This window comes from Frieseomelitta varia, unplaced genomic scaffold, assembly GCF_011392965.1.
Source record: "Frieseomelitta varia isolate USP_RPSP 00005682 unplaced genomic scaffold, Fvar_1.2 scaffold_229, whole genome shotgun sequence".
Lineage (NCBI taxonomy): Eukaryota > Metazoa > Arthropoda > Insecta > Hymenoptera > Apidae > Frieseomelitta > Frieseomelitta varia.
In genome coordinates, this window is record NW_025109956.1 from 287658 (window position 1) to 301273 (window position 13616).

At 30.8% G+C, this 13616-nt stretch overlaps 1 protein-coding gene across 1 annotated transcript in view; it reads right to left on the reverse strand.

Annotated features, from left to right (window-relative positions):
• LOC122527624 (cadherin-99C) overlaps positions 1-13616 on the reverse strand; it is a 163933-nt gene that overhangs the window by 90484 nt on the left and 59833 nt on the right. The window lies entirely within an intron of this gene.

Here is a 13616-nt window from a genome sequence, read left to right on the forward strand (position 1 = left end):
AAAAAATTCGACGAAAAATTAACGTGAAATGCAAAAAAAAAAAAAAAAAAAAAAATGGATATAAACTTGGTAGCAAATTTGCCACCGCGATAGTGTTTTGAACGAACAAAAAAAATACCTAAAATTCTTTTATCTCATAGAAAGAAAAATAGAGGACTTTGTTCTGCCAAAACGTCGCTGCAGTATCAATTTACCACAAACCTTCCACCACATACGTAATAAAAACACCTAGTCTAACATTCTTCACGTGTTAATACTTTCTACGCGAATAAAACATGTTCATTATCAATTAATTTCAATTTTACACGGCAACATTACACGTTGAAACTTTCTGAACCTTTCAAAGTGTATTTAATCTTGTTGGAATAACGAATACTAATATCAAAAGCTATTCTTATTTATATATGTATATTATATCATACATCATATAATTTTTATCTTATTTATATATATAAAGTACATTTATTTTTCTCTTATCTAATGTCAGTTCAATGATCAACATATTATTTCATTGCCTCGAAAATGAAGATAGTGTTACGAAGAAAATGAAGAAAGTGAAGTTTCAATGCACGATTCTGGAAACTACGAAGAAGGCCATAATTACTAATAATAAATCAATTACGTATACCGAAAACGTTCATAACATCTTCGATTACCAGGAAACGATTGAAAGCAGCTCAGTTCCATAATATTTCATTATTTATTTCTGAATGAAGAAAAAAAGATACGAAGACGCCTGAATCTTCGTGATTTGCTTCATATCGATAAAACAGACTAAAGCCAAGCACAATTTATTTAATAGAAATATCACGATTAATATTTACATCGAAAGCAAGCTACTAACTCCTGTGTTGCAATATTTGTATTATTCTCTCTGTATTGTAGAATTTAAATACACATCGACGTAGAAAATTCAAAGTTTCTAAAAGACAGGTTTTTGTAAATATGTCAATTCCATTTGGAATATTCGCATTCTCTAGCGACATATTTATCAAGGATGATTCCCAGAAACTTATTAAGATTTCATGCCTACAATATCACGAGATCCACAAGGATCTTTCCGACTTTCGCTTTCATACAAACTATCAATTGGAATGCGGGGAAAGTAAGTGTTTGTCGCTATGCTATCTATGCAAGATAGATACGTTCGATCAATGGGAATTCGCTACTGTTTGCGTAAAAATGAATCGTGAAAAAAATATCGGGATTACGACCAATACTTAATTGCATTATACGTGTGCAATATTCTATACATATGTATATGTAATATTCTATACACATATAGAACATTAGGAGAAATCGTATTCTATTCTCATACCGTTGTTAAGAATATTTTATGAAATAGTTCCCATTGTTGATTTTTATATAACAAAAATTAGAGTCAGTATTTTGAAATATTTCGAATAAACTCGTATCGTAAATCGAGATGAAATTTAGAGAGTGTTAGAAAATTCGAAATATAAAATTTCATCTTTAGGAATTTATCCGTTCGTAGGATATAGGTTTTACAATTTTACGACTTGACGTGTGAAAAAATAAAGAAACACAGAGAGTAGTGCGAAAGTCAAATTAAAGACAATGTAGTATAAATAGCTTTTATATCCCAACATCGATACATATATATTCTTATACTCCATTATCTTTATTTATAATTACATTGTCTTTATTTATCTAAAAGCTGGTAGTGTTAGACAGATATCTTTTATTTCCTTTGGGACAAATAAATTTTCGAAACTAAAATTTTATATTTAGGATTTTCTTATACCTTTCATAATATCCTCCAAATTTTATCTCGATCAGCGATGTGAATCACTCAGAAGCATAGCCATAATTTGACTTTTATCATTCGTCATTTTAATTTTTTCGATTTTCAAGATCACGATATGCATATTGAAGTAAATTATTTAGACGAAGTATACGTTTCATGATCGAAATCGCAAGCATGTATACTTCTCACGTATACATCTCATGTATACTGTTGTCTAATTATATCACATTATAAGGGAAAAAGATAAAATGAGAACTTGTATTTTTGTATTTGCAAAACATTTATGTTACTAAAAATAAAATGAGAACTTGTATTTTTGTATTTGCAGAACATTTATGTTACCAGAAATAAAAAAAAAATACTTCAATTATGCATCATGCAATATGTTATCAATATGTAGTTGCAGTCAGTTTATTGGATTTTCATGCCTTTAGTGGCTATATTTCTTATTCTTATTTACCATAATCTTTTTTTTCTGTTTTTTTAGATATTAGTAGTGAATAAATAATAATTTTTAATCACATTAGCAAATATTCATTTCTTAAGATATTTATTCATTATGAGTATTATAAATAAAAATATTATTATTTAATTAACTTTGAACAATAAATATATGTCGTGCCATTTTATTCTGTAATGGAGCAATACGGAACGTTCTTGCTGTTTTCAAAATTATTTTTTTGTAAATTTGCCACTGAATTTTACAAGTTTATCTTAATATATTTTGATAAATAAGCATTAATACAACTTTTTTTCAGATATAAGACAATTATAGAGCAATTTTTCTTTCCTAGTTTATCCCATAGAATGATGAAACTTATGCGGATATTAAAATTATATAATATATATATATATATATATATATAGTATATAATATATAATATATATATGAAAAAAGTCGGCGAAATAATGTAAGAATTTATCATACGGCAATTTTACATGCAACAATTAACACGCGCCTAACAAAATCAGCATATAACGTATTTTCAGCGTTTCATTCACTTTGAAGTGCAACACACGCAAACAGACCCGAATATGTGACTTAAACGTCCATTAATAGTTCCGATGCGTTTCGAAACCGTAATCGTTTTCGTGAACGAGCGCCATTACCTTAATTCTTCGCATTTCGAATACCGTGGGAGCGCTGCTCCGTTTGTATCCTTAATCGGCGTGCATCCAAACAAGGTGAAATCGAGAGAAAAAGCGGATCGACTTTCTGGCTAAGCTGAACGAATCGACGAATGACGTGTATTCCGCCGGATGCGATATGACAAACCAAACACCTGAGAATTTTCTCTAGTTCTTTTCGGCAAGTTTATGACACATTCTTCAAAACGAGACACCTTTTTTTGAGTTGGGATTCTTTAATTAGGATTTTCTATTCGTGCACATAAATAATATTTCATCGAGCATTTGCATGTAGAATATAAAAAAAAAAAAAAAGCAAGATACGTTTTGTAGGTCTTTTGTAGGATGTTTTAACTTTCCGAACAAAATTTTACCACCGTGTTATTATGGCCGATAGAAACTGTTTTCGTCATTATTCTGGCAGATAAAAATTGTTTTCGTGAAATCAGTTCCACACCGCAGTTAATTTAAATGAAAAATTGTCGATACTTTAAACTATTATACTTTGTAAAAAAGATACTTTAAACTATTACACTTTGTAAAAAAGAAATCATACAACAATACACTTAGTCTTATTTTAAAACGTAGAGCCTCCATCCTGATTGTACTAAATTCGTTTTTTTTTTTTTTTCTCCCCAAAAATAATTATTTTAACATCATGTAGGAAATGGAAATGTGTTCTTTTCTTTAAAAAGGATTGTACAAATTCACTCGTACGTAAAAACATTGAAAAATTTTACTTACGAATGGCAATAAGTACATCGCGATTTTGAAGATTGAAGTTTCTCTTCTTAAAACTTGCCGTACGATTTTTTTCGTAGTTTTAGTGAATTTTGAACATTAAACGATAAAAATTCGAGAAATCTTAACTCCAATGTTTAAAGTACAATGAAACGACAGAAAATGTATAGCAAGATTGAAGAGGTCGTTGTAAAGAAAAAAATTTCAATTTTCAAAACCGTAATTGATCAAGTCATGAAAAGAATTTTTTGAATCTTTGCAATTTTTGTGAACAAAAGTACTCTTACTTTTCCACCCGCTATACGATGTAAAACATCTTTGAAAAAAAGACAAACTTAAGACAGTCAAACTTTGCTTTTTAAAATAAGATCGAGTAGATTGTTGTATGATTTCTTTTTTTTTTTAAGTTTAAAGTATTGACAATTTTTTATCATTATGTGTTTAATTATGCTCTTTGGTGTACGTGTTTAATTATGTTTCTCATTTCCCGTGGAAGAAATACACCTGTTATATACCTTGAACAACATCTACTGCCTACGATTTGCGTTGGAACTCTGACAGACTGGTTTCTGCTACCGTTCATACAATCGTTATTTTCCTTTTTTTTCTGTTCCATTTAATTTATGTAATTCGACTCGTCGAGTTGTGCTGATTGGTACCCAACAACAATGATGGGTATCAATTTTCAATTTGCTACAATTTTCAATCTAAATAGAGATATCGTGTGTACGAAAGAAATCATGTTATCGAACGTAAAAGAATTCATTGAAAGAAAAATTGATCAGAACAACGAATCTTTTTCCAACACAAATATTTACGATCCATTACTTTTAAATATAAAAATTGTTTAAAGTGCAATGATAGATATTCTCCTTGCATTTGGCTGAAATGCGAAGATTACAAATAAAGTGAATTTGAAAATTAATGAAACTTTAGCATTTTTTCCCCAAGCGAACTTTTTATTCTTGTAATGAATAAAATATGATGCAATACAGAAATTTGACCTAAGATCAATTTTTTTTCTTATAAATTCTCACCAAATCCAGATGTATAGGTTGACGTTTTACATTTAATTTTTATACATCTCGTATATACAGGGTGTTTCGTAACATTGTGGGACCCACTTCGTGAGCTGATTGTACGTCTAAAAAATAATGAAGAAAAGTCATGTAAATATATGTCCTATCTGTCATCGTTTATGAGATATAATGAATTTTCTGTTTTAATTACTTTTACAAAAGATGCTCGAAATGACCACCTTGCATTTGAAGACAAGCNCTGCACGAGTCTTGTCATTGATCTGGTTACTCTCTCTCTATCATTCCTGGTGTTTCTCGAATTTATCGGAAGCCTTGCTCTATTCTATTTCGTAGTATTTCAGCATTTTCAATCGATGTTGCGTATACAATAGATTTTAAATGTCCCCACAAGTGAAAATCTAATGGATTCAAATCCATTTATTTACAAAGTGTTGATTTAAAAATTGCCTAGCCACTCGGCTAAAATGCAGCGAAGCTCCATCATGCATAAACCGCATACAAAGTCTAATATCGACTGGAACTTCCTCTAATATTTCGTGTAAATGCGTGCTGAAAAACTCAACGTACTTTGTGCCTGTTAGTTTCCCATCAAGAAAAAAAGGTCCAATTAAAAATTTATCAATTATTCCTGACCATACGTTTCAACTAAACTAGTGTTGATGTCTTGAATGCACAATAACATGCGGGTTTTCTTCAACCTAATTATGATTATTATGAAAATTGAATATACCATCCCTGGTAAAACTAGTTTACTAGAGTTTGCTCTGTTTATAAAATTATTCGTTATATTTGATAAACGAAGACAGATAGGACATATATTTCATTATTTTTAGGCGTACAATCAGCTCGCGAAGTTACGAAACACCCTGTAAAAAATAAGAAGGTAGAATTTATAGGAAGATAATGACCTGGCTGATCGGAACGAGATTCTACCACTTGATATCTCGCGATCAAGATAAACAAAGTTCCAGTAGCGAAGGCGCGACACGCGGTCGAACGAGCATGCGCGCGTATAATCGTTTCGATTATCGTGGTTTGCACCTGCACCGATTAAGCAACGCTAAACGCCCACGGTTCGTCCGGCAATCCAGCATTAACATTCGAAGTTCATTGCGATCACCGCTTCTGTGCATAGAGATGCATCTCACTCGAGTATCGTTTCCGCAATGCGATGCGACAGGCGGCCAAGGGCGTCCGTTTGAGCGCGTGTCCAATCACGCGGAAGAAACGCATCGTAAATTCCCGAGCGAGCCACGTTCGATCATAATTTAACCCGTTTTTTTTTTTTTTTTTTTTTTTTTTTTTTTTCTTTTCTCCTCGTGACACGAAACTGCTTGGCAACTCGTGCGCATCGCGCTCGATAAATCAATAACGATCGACCAGCGGATTCGCTTCATCTCGATCAACTCTGGCTACATGAACCATCGCATTGATAACCTCACATGCGATAATACAGTAACGACATGCAAAAAGTCTCGTTTATGAAAGCTATTCCGTCCGAGCCACACGATTCAATCGCAAGACCATTCTCTCGTTGCCTGTTAACTCTTTGAACTCGATTTGGTTTTAATGCTATCGCGTACTTGTATTTATTTTAAGGTGAGTCAGGTGAATTTTAAGGTGAAATTGACGGTAAAATTTGATGTTTTTGATTTATTATTATTATTATTTTTTTTAAAGTGTAATAATTTTTATTTTACAAGAATAATTTGCATAACTTTTGTAGCAAATTTTGTATTATCACCTTCAGCGTGACATACGAGTTCAAAGGGTTAACAGAATCGATTTCTATCCCTCACGGATATCTCATTGGGATGCCAAGATTTATGCATCGAATCTCCTACATTTATGCTATTTATATCATTCACATTATAAATAGATATAACATACGTACAATTCGCTTGAACACAAAACCGCACTGGCGTGTCTAATCACAATGAAAAGCATAACTGAATATATAAACAATGGCCAATACTTTAAACTTACAACTTCGTAAAGGAGAATCATATGTAACAACTTATTTGGTCTCATTTGTTTCTTTCAAAGATATTTTTACATCATACAATGGATGGAAAAGTAAGAGTATTTTATTCCCGAAAAAATTGTAAAAATTCAAACACCTCTAAAAATATTGAAAAACTTTGTCCATGACTTGATCCACCATAAAAATTGAAATTCTTTCTTTACAACGACTTCTTAAACCTTGCTGTACATTTTTCTTTTGCTGCTTTATCGACCTTTGAAAACTGAAGTAACGAAATATTAAGATTTCTTGAGTTATTGTCATTTAATCCTAACGCAAAATGACGAAAAAAAGTCGTTTAGCAAATTTGATCTACGTAGAAGAGAAACTTCAATCTTCAAAACCACGATGGATTTAGTCGTAAATAAAATTTTTCACTATTTTTACTTATGTATAAATTCTCATAATTTTTTCTAAAAAAAAAGACACTTTTTCATTTTCTACGTGATGTCAAAATATTTTAGAAAAGAAAAACGAATTTAGTACAATCAAGATGGAAGCTTTACGTTTTAAAATAAAACCAAGCGTACTGATATAAAATATAATTAAAATAAAATATAATATAATATAATTTATATATAAATATAATAAATATAATAAAATATAATTATGTTATAAAATATAATGTTTTTGTGGCAAAAGAAAACTTAAATAGATGAGAGAAATTAAGAAAATAATTGGCTAGAATACTTGGATAAACAAAGGCGACAAGAGAAAACAAAAGAGACGAAGAAAAGTATTTCACTGGCTCCACGAAGTTCTTTGTTCGACGTGTAATACCGGTTCAAAGATACATTCAAAGGTTTCTCTTCCGAAGGTTCAAAGAACTAGTAGAGATCACAGAGAGTCGTAAAGACTCGGTTTCAAGAACATTCGAAGGTACAAAAACAATATAAAAATAACATACTAAATACTTGTTTTTCTTCCTAACTCAAACCTACCACAAACTACTTGAGAATTCATTTTTTATCAACGTCTTTTTGTTTTCTTCTAGTAATAGAATCTTCGATTCTATTTATTATTTATTTAGCACTAGAATTACCGACGACCAAAATATAAAATTTGTAGCAGAGAAATTAAGATGCAATCAACAGGAAAATGATTTATGATATAATGAAGAACACAGTTTCTATTTATGTATTTTACTAAAAAATACAATCTAATCTAAAAAAAACATTCTAATTTCTAAAAATACACTGTTTCTAGTTTCTAAAAATTTCTATAGAAAATTATAAATTTTGTCATTTTGACAAGTAAGGTACTTCTAGCGTTCTAAATCAACCGAATTTTAAAAATTATTTTCTAATTGAACATTTATTTATCAATGAACGGAATGAGGACAAAATGTATCAAACATTTATATGCCAATACGAATGAGTAAATATTAAAACCGATGTTATTTTTGATACTTTAAAATTAATTATACAATTTATTATCATTTTACTATTATCAACATATTCACCTTTGTTGCCATCCGAAATCTGTTCACTTTTATCAACCAGAATCCTACAATTCCATTCGCTAAGAAATTTCCTTTCTTGACTTGAATTTTTGGAGGATATCACATTTTTATTTATTTATTTATTTATTTATTTATTTTTAATTAACACATAGAATTTCTAATAACTTCCAAATGTCTGTTTCATAATTAGATTCGGGACTCTCCTATGAAATTCTGAGGCGTAGAAATTATTAGAACGATAAAAAAAAACGTAGACAATTAAAGCAGCAGTTGTTTTTTTTTATGCCTGCAACGATTTGCTTTTAATAGTCATGCAAGATCGGAATATATGGAATGGTCGGATTGTATCTCACTTATCTCCGGCAGGAAGCTCGAAGCGTCATTTGCTCGCCGAGTTTCTCCTTAATGGGCATAGAAGTATATTTTACCGCCGGTCGTATAGAAGGCCTATAATCTTAATATTTCTTTTATGAATCTCACAGAAATTGTGAACATACAAACGATATATTCACTTTAAATTCTTCACTTTCATATACGTACTCCATGAATATTGTATATGACTGTATAATCATTACAATTTATAATAATCTAGATTAATTTGTTCTTGGCCAATACTAGTATCTACATTCTCTGAAATCATCAAACGTAATGAATAACATTCGTTATTACTATATCTCTGTTCGCAATAAAATCCATTACCAATATTAATTGCATGAGATTCCTATCCAGGAAACAAATTCAACATGTAAATCCATCATGATTGAACTTCGATCAATGTACTTCATTAATTTTTCATATACACACGTGCGAGCGTATCTTGTTTCGAACATTGTTGAAAACATTTTGAATATTTTTCGTACAACCTTTTATCAAATAAAGCATTTGTTTTTATTAATTATTATTCATTTTGTCATAATTGTAAGTTTGGGTATTTAATTTCATACAACCAACTGCCAAATGTTTACACAGCGAAATTATTTATCTGTGCGATAAACATATAAATATAGTTTTCGAGTTCAAACCTCGAATGAAGACCTTTTTGTCAGACTTTTAAATAAAGGATGTGCAGTTCCCACTAGAAATAAAGACGACTACATTATAAGGAAAACCAATGAGATTCTATATGCACATGTACATGTATAAACTCGACAAGTTTATAATTTATTGAATACATAAGTAAAAATGCTATCTTCATAGTTCATATTTCGTTTATAAATAACAATTTTCACATGATAATAAATTTCGTATTTAAAAAATGTTACTTTTATAATTTACTTTACACGATAAACTTCGACGATTTTGTTTTCCTTTTTCCAATCGAATTATAAACAATGAGCGAATCTTTGAGCGAAATTTTTAATCAGCAAATATATTTCACAAAATGGAGGAAACACGAAAACCTTCATGATCAAATTCGTTATTCTCTTATAATCGTAGTTTGAATATATATATCGTATGAAAGATCTACTTTTGCCAAAATTTTCAATCTTGAAAGCTAAGGTTCCATCAATTTCGTCATCAAAAAATTAAAAAATTACAGAATCAATATGGTTCGAAACAATTTTCTAAGAAACTGTACTATTCGAGCGACAAAAATTTGCAATTTAATGCAATAATTTATCAAATTCTGAAGATAACTAGTAACTATTCAAAGTATCTTAATTAATAGAAAACTACGGATATATTATTCCCATGCAACGATACCACAATAAATTATAGTGTACAAATATCAGCCAGATTGGAAAGAAATCATTTTTAAGATTGTTAGATTTTCAATTTTCTTTTCCTTGTGAATTAGCCATATTTTATCAATCGTTTTCAAACATTCAATTGTCTCTCTTTTTTATAAAATTTAAATTAATAACAAATTCATTCATTCACAGACATGCCATGTTTAAAATAATCCCAGAGAAAGGAATAACTGATGAAAAGATAAAAGCATGTTGACAACCTTGATTTATGTTCGACATTCAACATACTACTGTCTTTCTTAAATACACATTCGATTCATAACTACTATTCAAGCAATGACTTTCGATAAATGATCGATCCAATCGTAAGATAGACATTGCACAGTGGGCCGGCACGTTGCTAAAAGAATCTACAGAGTTCAGTCCAATTTCGGTACAACCTGTTTCTATACTTTCTCTACAGAGGAATCGAGAGTTAGCATAAATCTATGATTCCGCTTTCGTTTGATTTATCGAATTAACGACGAAAAACATATGGCTAAAAAAAATTTGCGGTGCAAATTGTGGCTCGAGGTCATTCCATTCCAGAATTCGTTTTTATCAACATTTAACAAACTCACAATTAATGGTGGCCACTCGATGGCCTCTGTAACAAAGTATCAGTGCATATTATTGTCCGCGAACAAGTTGCTCGATGAAAAGTTCAAACAGGAACGATCAACAATGGACAAATTGCAGAATAACCAAAGTGCATACTCGATACTATTACATTGTAAAGAGAAGCTAATCAAGTGCAATAAGATCGAACTAAGTGTCTTGTTAATAGAGGTGCGTTCTTTTTCGTGCTGCATCGCGGCAGAAATGACCGCCATGTTGACCTACTACGTACGTAGTTTAATATAATCGTTGGAAATTTCTCACGAGCGCAAACCTGCATACTAACCAAATGTCTACATTTCAATTGAATTTTGTTTACCCCTTACAGATACAATCGTTTTAGTTAAACTAATATTTCTTTTTCAGATACATTCGACAAAATCTCGAACTCCTTTCAATTTTTTAGAAATGTAGAACAAAAGATTTATTGACGTAAATTTTGCCATTAATCAATTGTATATATGTAGAACAAAAGATTTATTGTAAATTTTGTTAATCAATTGTATATGTATATATGTAGGTTTCATCGTAGTATATAATAAACAAGGTTCGTATTACTAGCCGTTACAATTAATATGCCAAGTATAGAAAATGTGAGAAAGAAGGCGAAAAACCAAAAGTTCGAAACTTGAAACTATAAAACTACTTTACAAGAAAAGAAAAAAAAAATCCCAATGGACAAATGCTCAATATCATACTGTACTTGCTTATATGACATGACAATCTTCACAATGTATCTCAAATCTCGACTAATAAAATAAGTAGATGCTACATAAATTATTATCCCAAAACAATGCGTATCATACTGTACTTGCTTATATGACATGACAATCTTCACAATGTATTTCAAATCTCGACTAATAAAATAAGTAGATGCTACGTAAATTATTATCCCAAAACAATTTTGTTGCTTGTGCATATACACAAATAAGTATTTACACGCGTGTATATACGAGCACGAGTGAAAAATAAAAGATGGAAAAAAAGAAAGAGAAAAGGAAAAGATGCTGGTTTGTTCAAAACGTTTCGATTCTACGTTTCGCCAATACGAAACGCTGTGGCCCATAAACCTTGGCGAACGTTCACATATTACCTTGCCGTACGATATAAACGGCAGCCTGTTTCACCACCTAAGCTACCTTTGAAATAGCGAACACATACAAGATCCGACTACGATGACTGGAATAAATATATAGGATCATCGGTCGGTGTTTACGGCATAACAATTTCAACATCCACAAAAACGAGAGACAACGGTTGACGAAGATAGTCGAGGAGGTTTTCCTTGAATGCATAAGGAATTCCTTAGACCGGGCGGCTATCGACAAGCGACACGGCAAATTCACCGAACATATTTTGATCGGGTAGTACGCAAGGTGAGGGAACTAGTTTTTGGATTTTTTCGCCGGGATCATTCCGTGATTGCATGCTTCTACGAGCCGCTGGAATGAACGTTTGCGTCTTTCTATTATAAGATGATAGTCAGAATATTGCCGTGCATTTATTCATACGAAGGCACGTGGGTGTCGTGTCGTGTCGTGTCGCATTGGTGTGTGCCTTCTATCCATCGAACATTTGAAATTTCACAATACCATTTCGAACGATTAACTCGTAAAAAGGAATGTATGTAGTTGGTAAAAAAATAACTGCGCTCGTTCGTGTGCAAATAAAAAGTGAATTTTTCGTAAGAGATAAAAATTGTATAATATATTGCTCACTTTTGATTACCTTTTGCTATCTTTCAAGTAACTTCGTGATTCCGCGTTCAAAAAAAAGTTATTTTTTGCGACAAAAAAATGTTCCAAGAACGACTTGATATCTTTATCAGAAGATAAAATTTAGCAAACCAATTCTGACAGTTTTAAACTTTCTTCAGCATACACGGACATCAGATAATGTTTTATGAGCTTGCACAGAGTTTTCTTCCTTTTCGGAGATAGTACAACAGAATGTTAATGAAAATGTTCCTCACGCCAAACAAACAATTGTTAACGAGATTGTGCATTTTCTTTTTCTAAAAGCTTGAACAATCAGATTAGACAATGAATTTGCGATTTAAAATGAAGTCAGTTAACATTTTAAGATATACATGTATGTTCATCTATTTAAAAAGAACGCATTACTTTTCGGCTAACCCAATAAAATATTTCCGTTGAAAATCCGTCAACAATATCATTTTCAATTTTCTTTTATTTTCCATAAAATGTAAAAACAAAAAGTAAATGTTTGAAACGATGTTTCACGTACGTGATAAACTCTTGATTTTTTTCATTTTGTAAAAATTTACAACCGTATAATACAACTGGTAGATAATAATATTTCAGTTTAACATAGGTTCGAAATAGAATTTCGGTGAATTTCTAGAACTTGAGACATGTGTTTTATGTGAAACTTGTATAAATGAACATGCGCATACGTAATGTGAGAATGTCACTATTGCAGCCTAGACTTGGGAAAGAAAACCGTAATCTTGTAGTTCTTGTTCTAAGTTTGACGTTCTCATTTGGTTTACGACACGTTACAACTAAAGTTCACGCAACATCATATAGATCTTAAATCTTCGTAATGTTCGAACATTGCTTTCGATTCGTATACGATTAACTACGCGTGAGATAGATTTAGAACTGAAGTTATTAATTTTATACACATACATACATATGTATATATTTACTGACAAAAATTAAGAAACAATTTAGTTATAGGTACAGTAAATCATTATTTGAACACCTGCATATTCGGCTAAATATTGAAACTGTTATAATTTTATATGAAGAAATCGTACAATAATGAAACTTTGGATTGATTTTAAATCAAAGTCTCCAAATGCGTCGTTCATTTTATCCTAAGAGTTTTTACATCGTAGCGAATGACAAAGTGAAGACATTTTCCTTCTCGAAAATGCTATAAATTGTTATAGTATATAAAAAATTATTTTTTATGGATTTAAAGGTTTAAGTTTCTTTTTTACAATTATCCCTTACAAGTTGTTGCCATTGAATTTTGAATAGCAGGTGAAAATGAATATAACGATCAAAATGCGATTGCTTAAATTTTTGTCGTCTAAGTCTAATTTTCAATGTTTAATAAAATAGTGAAAAAAAAAATC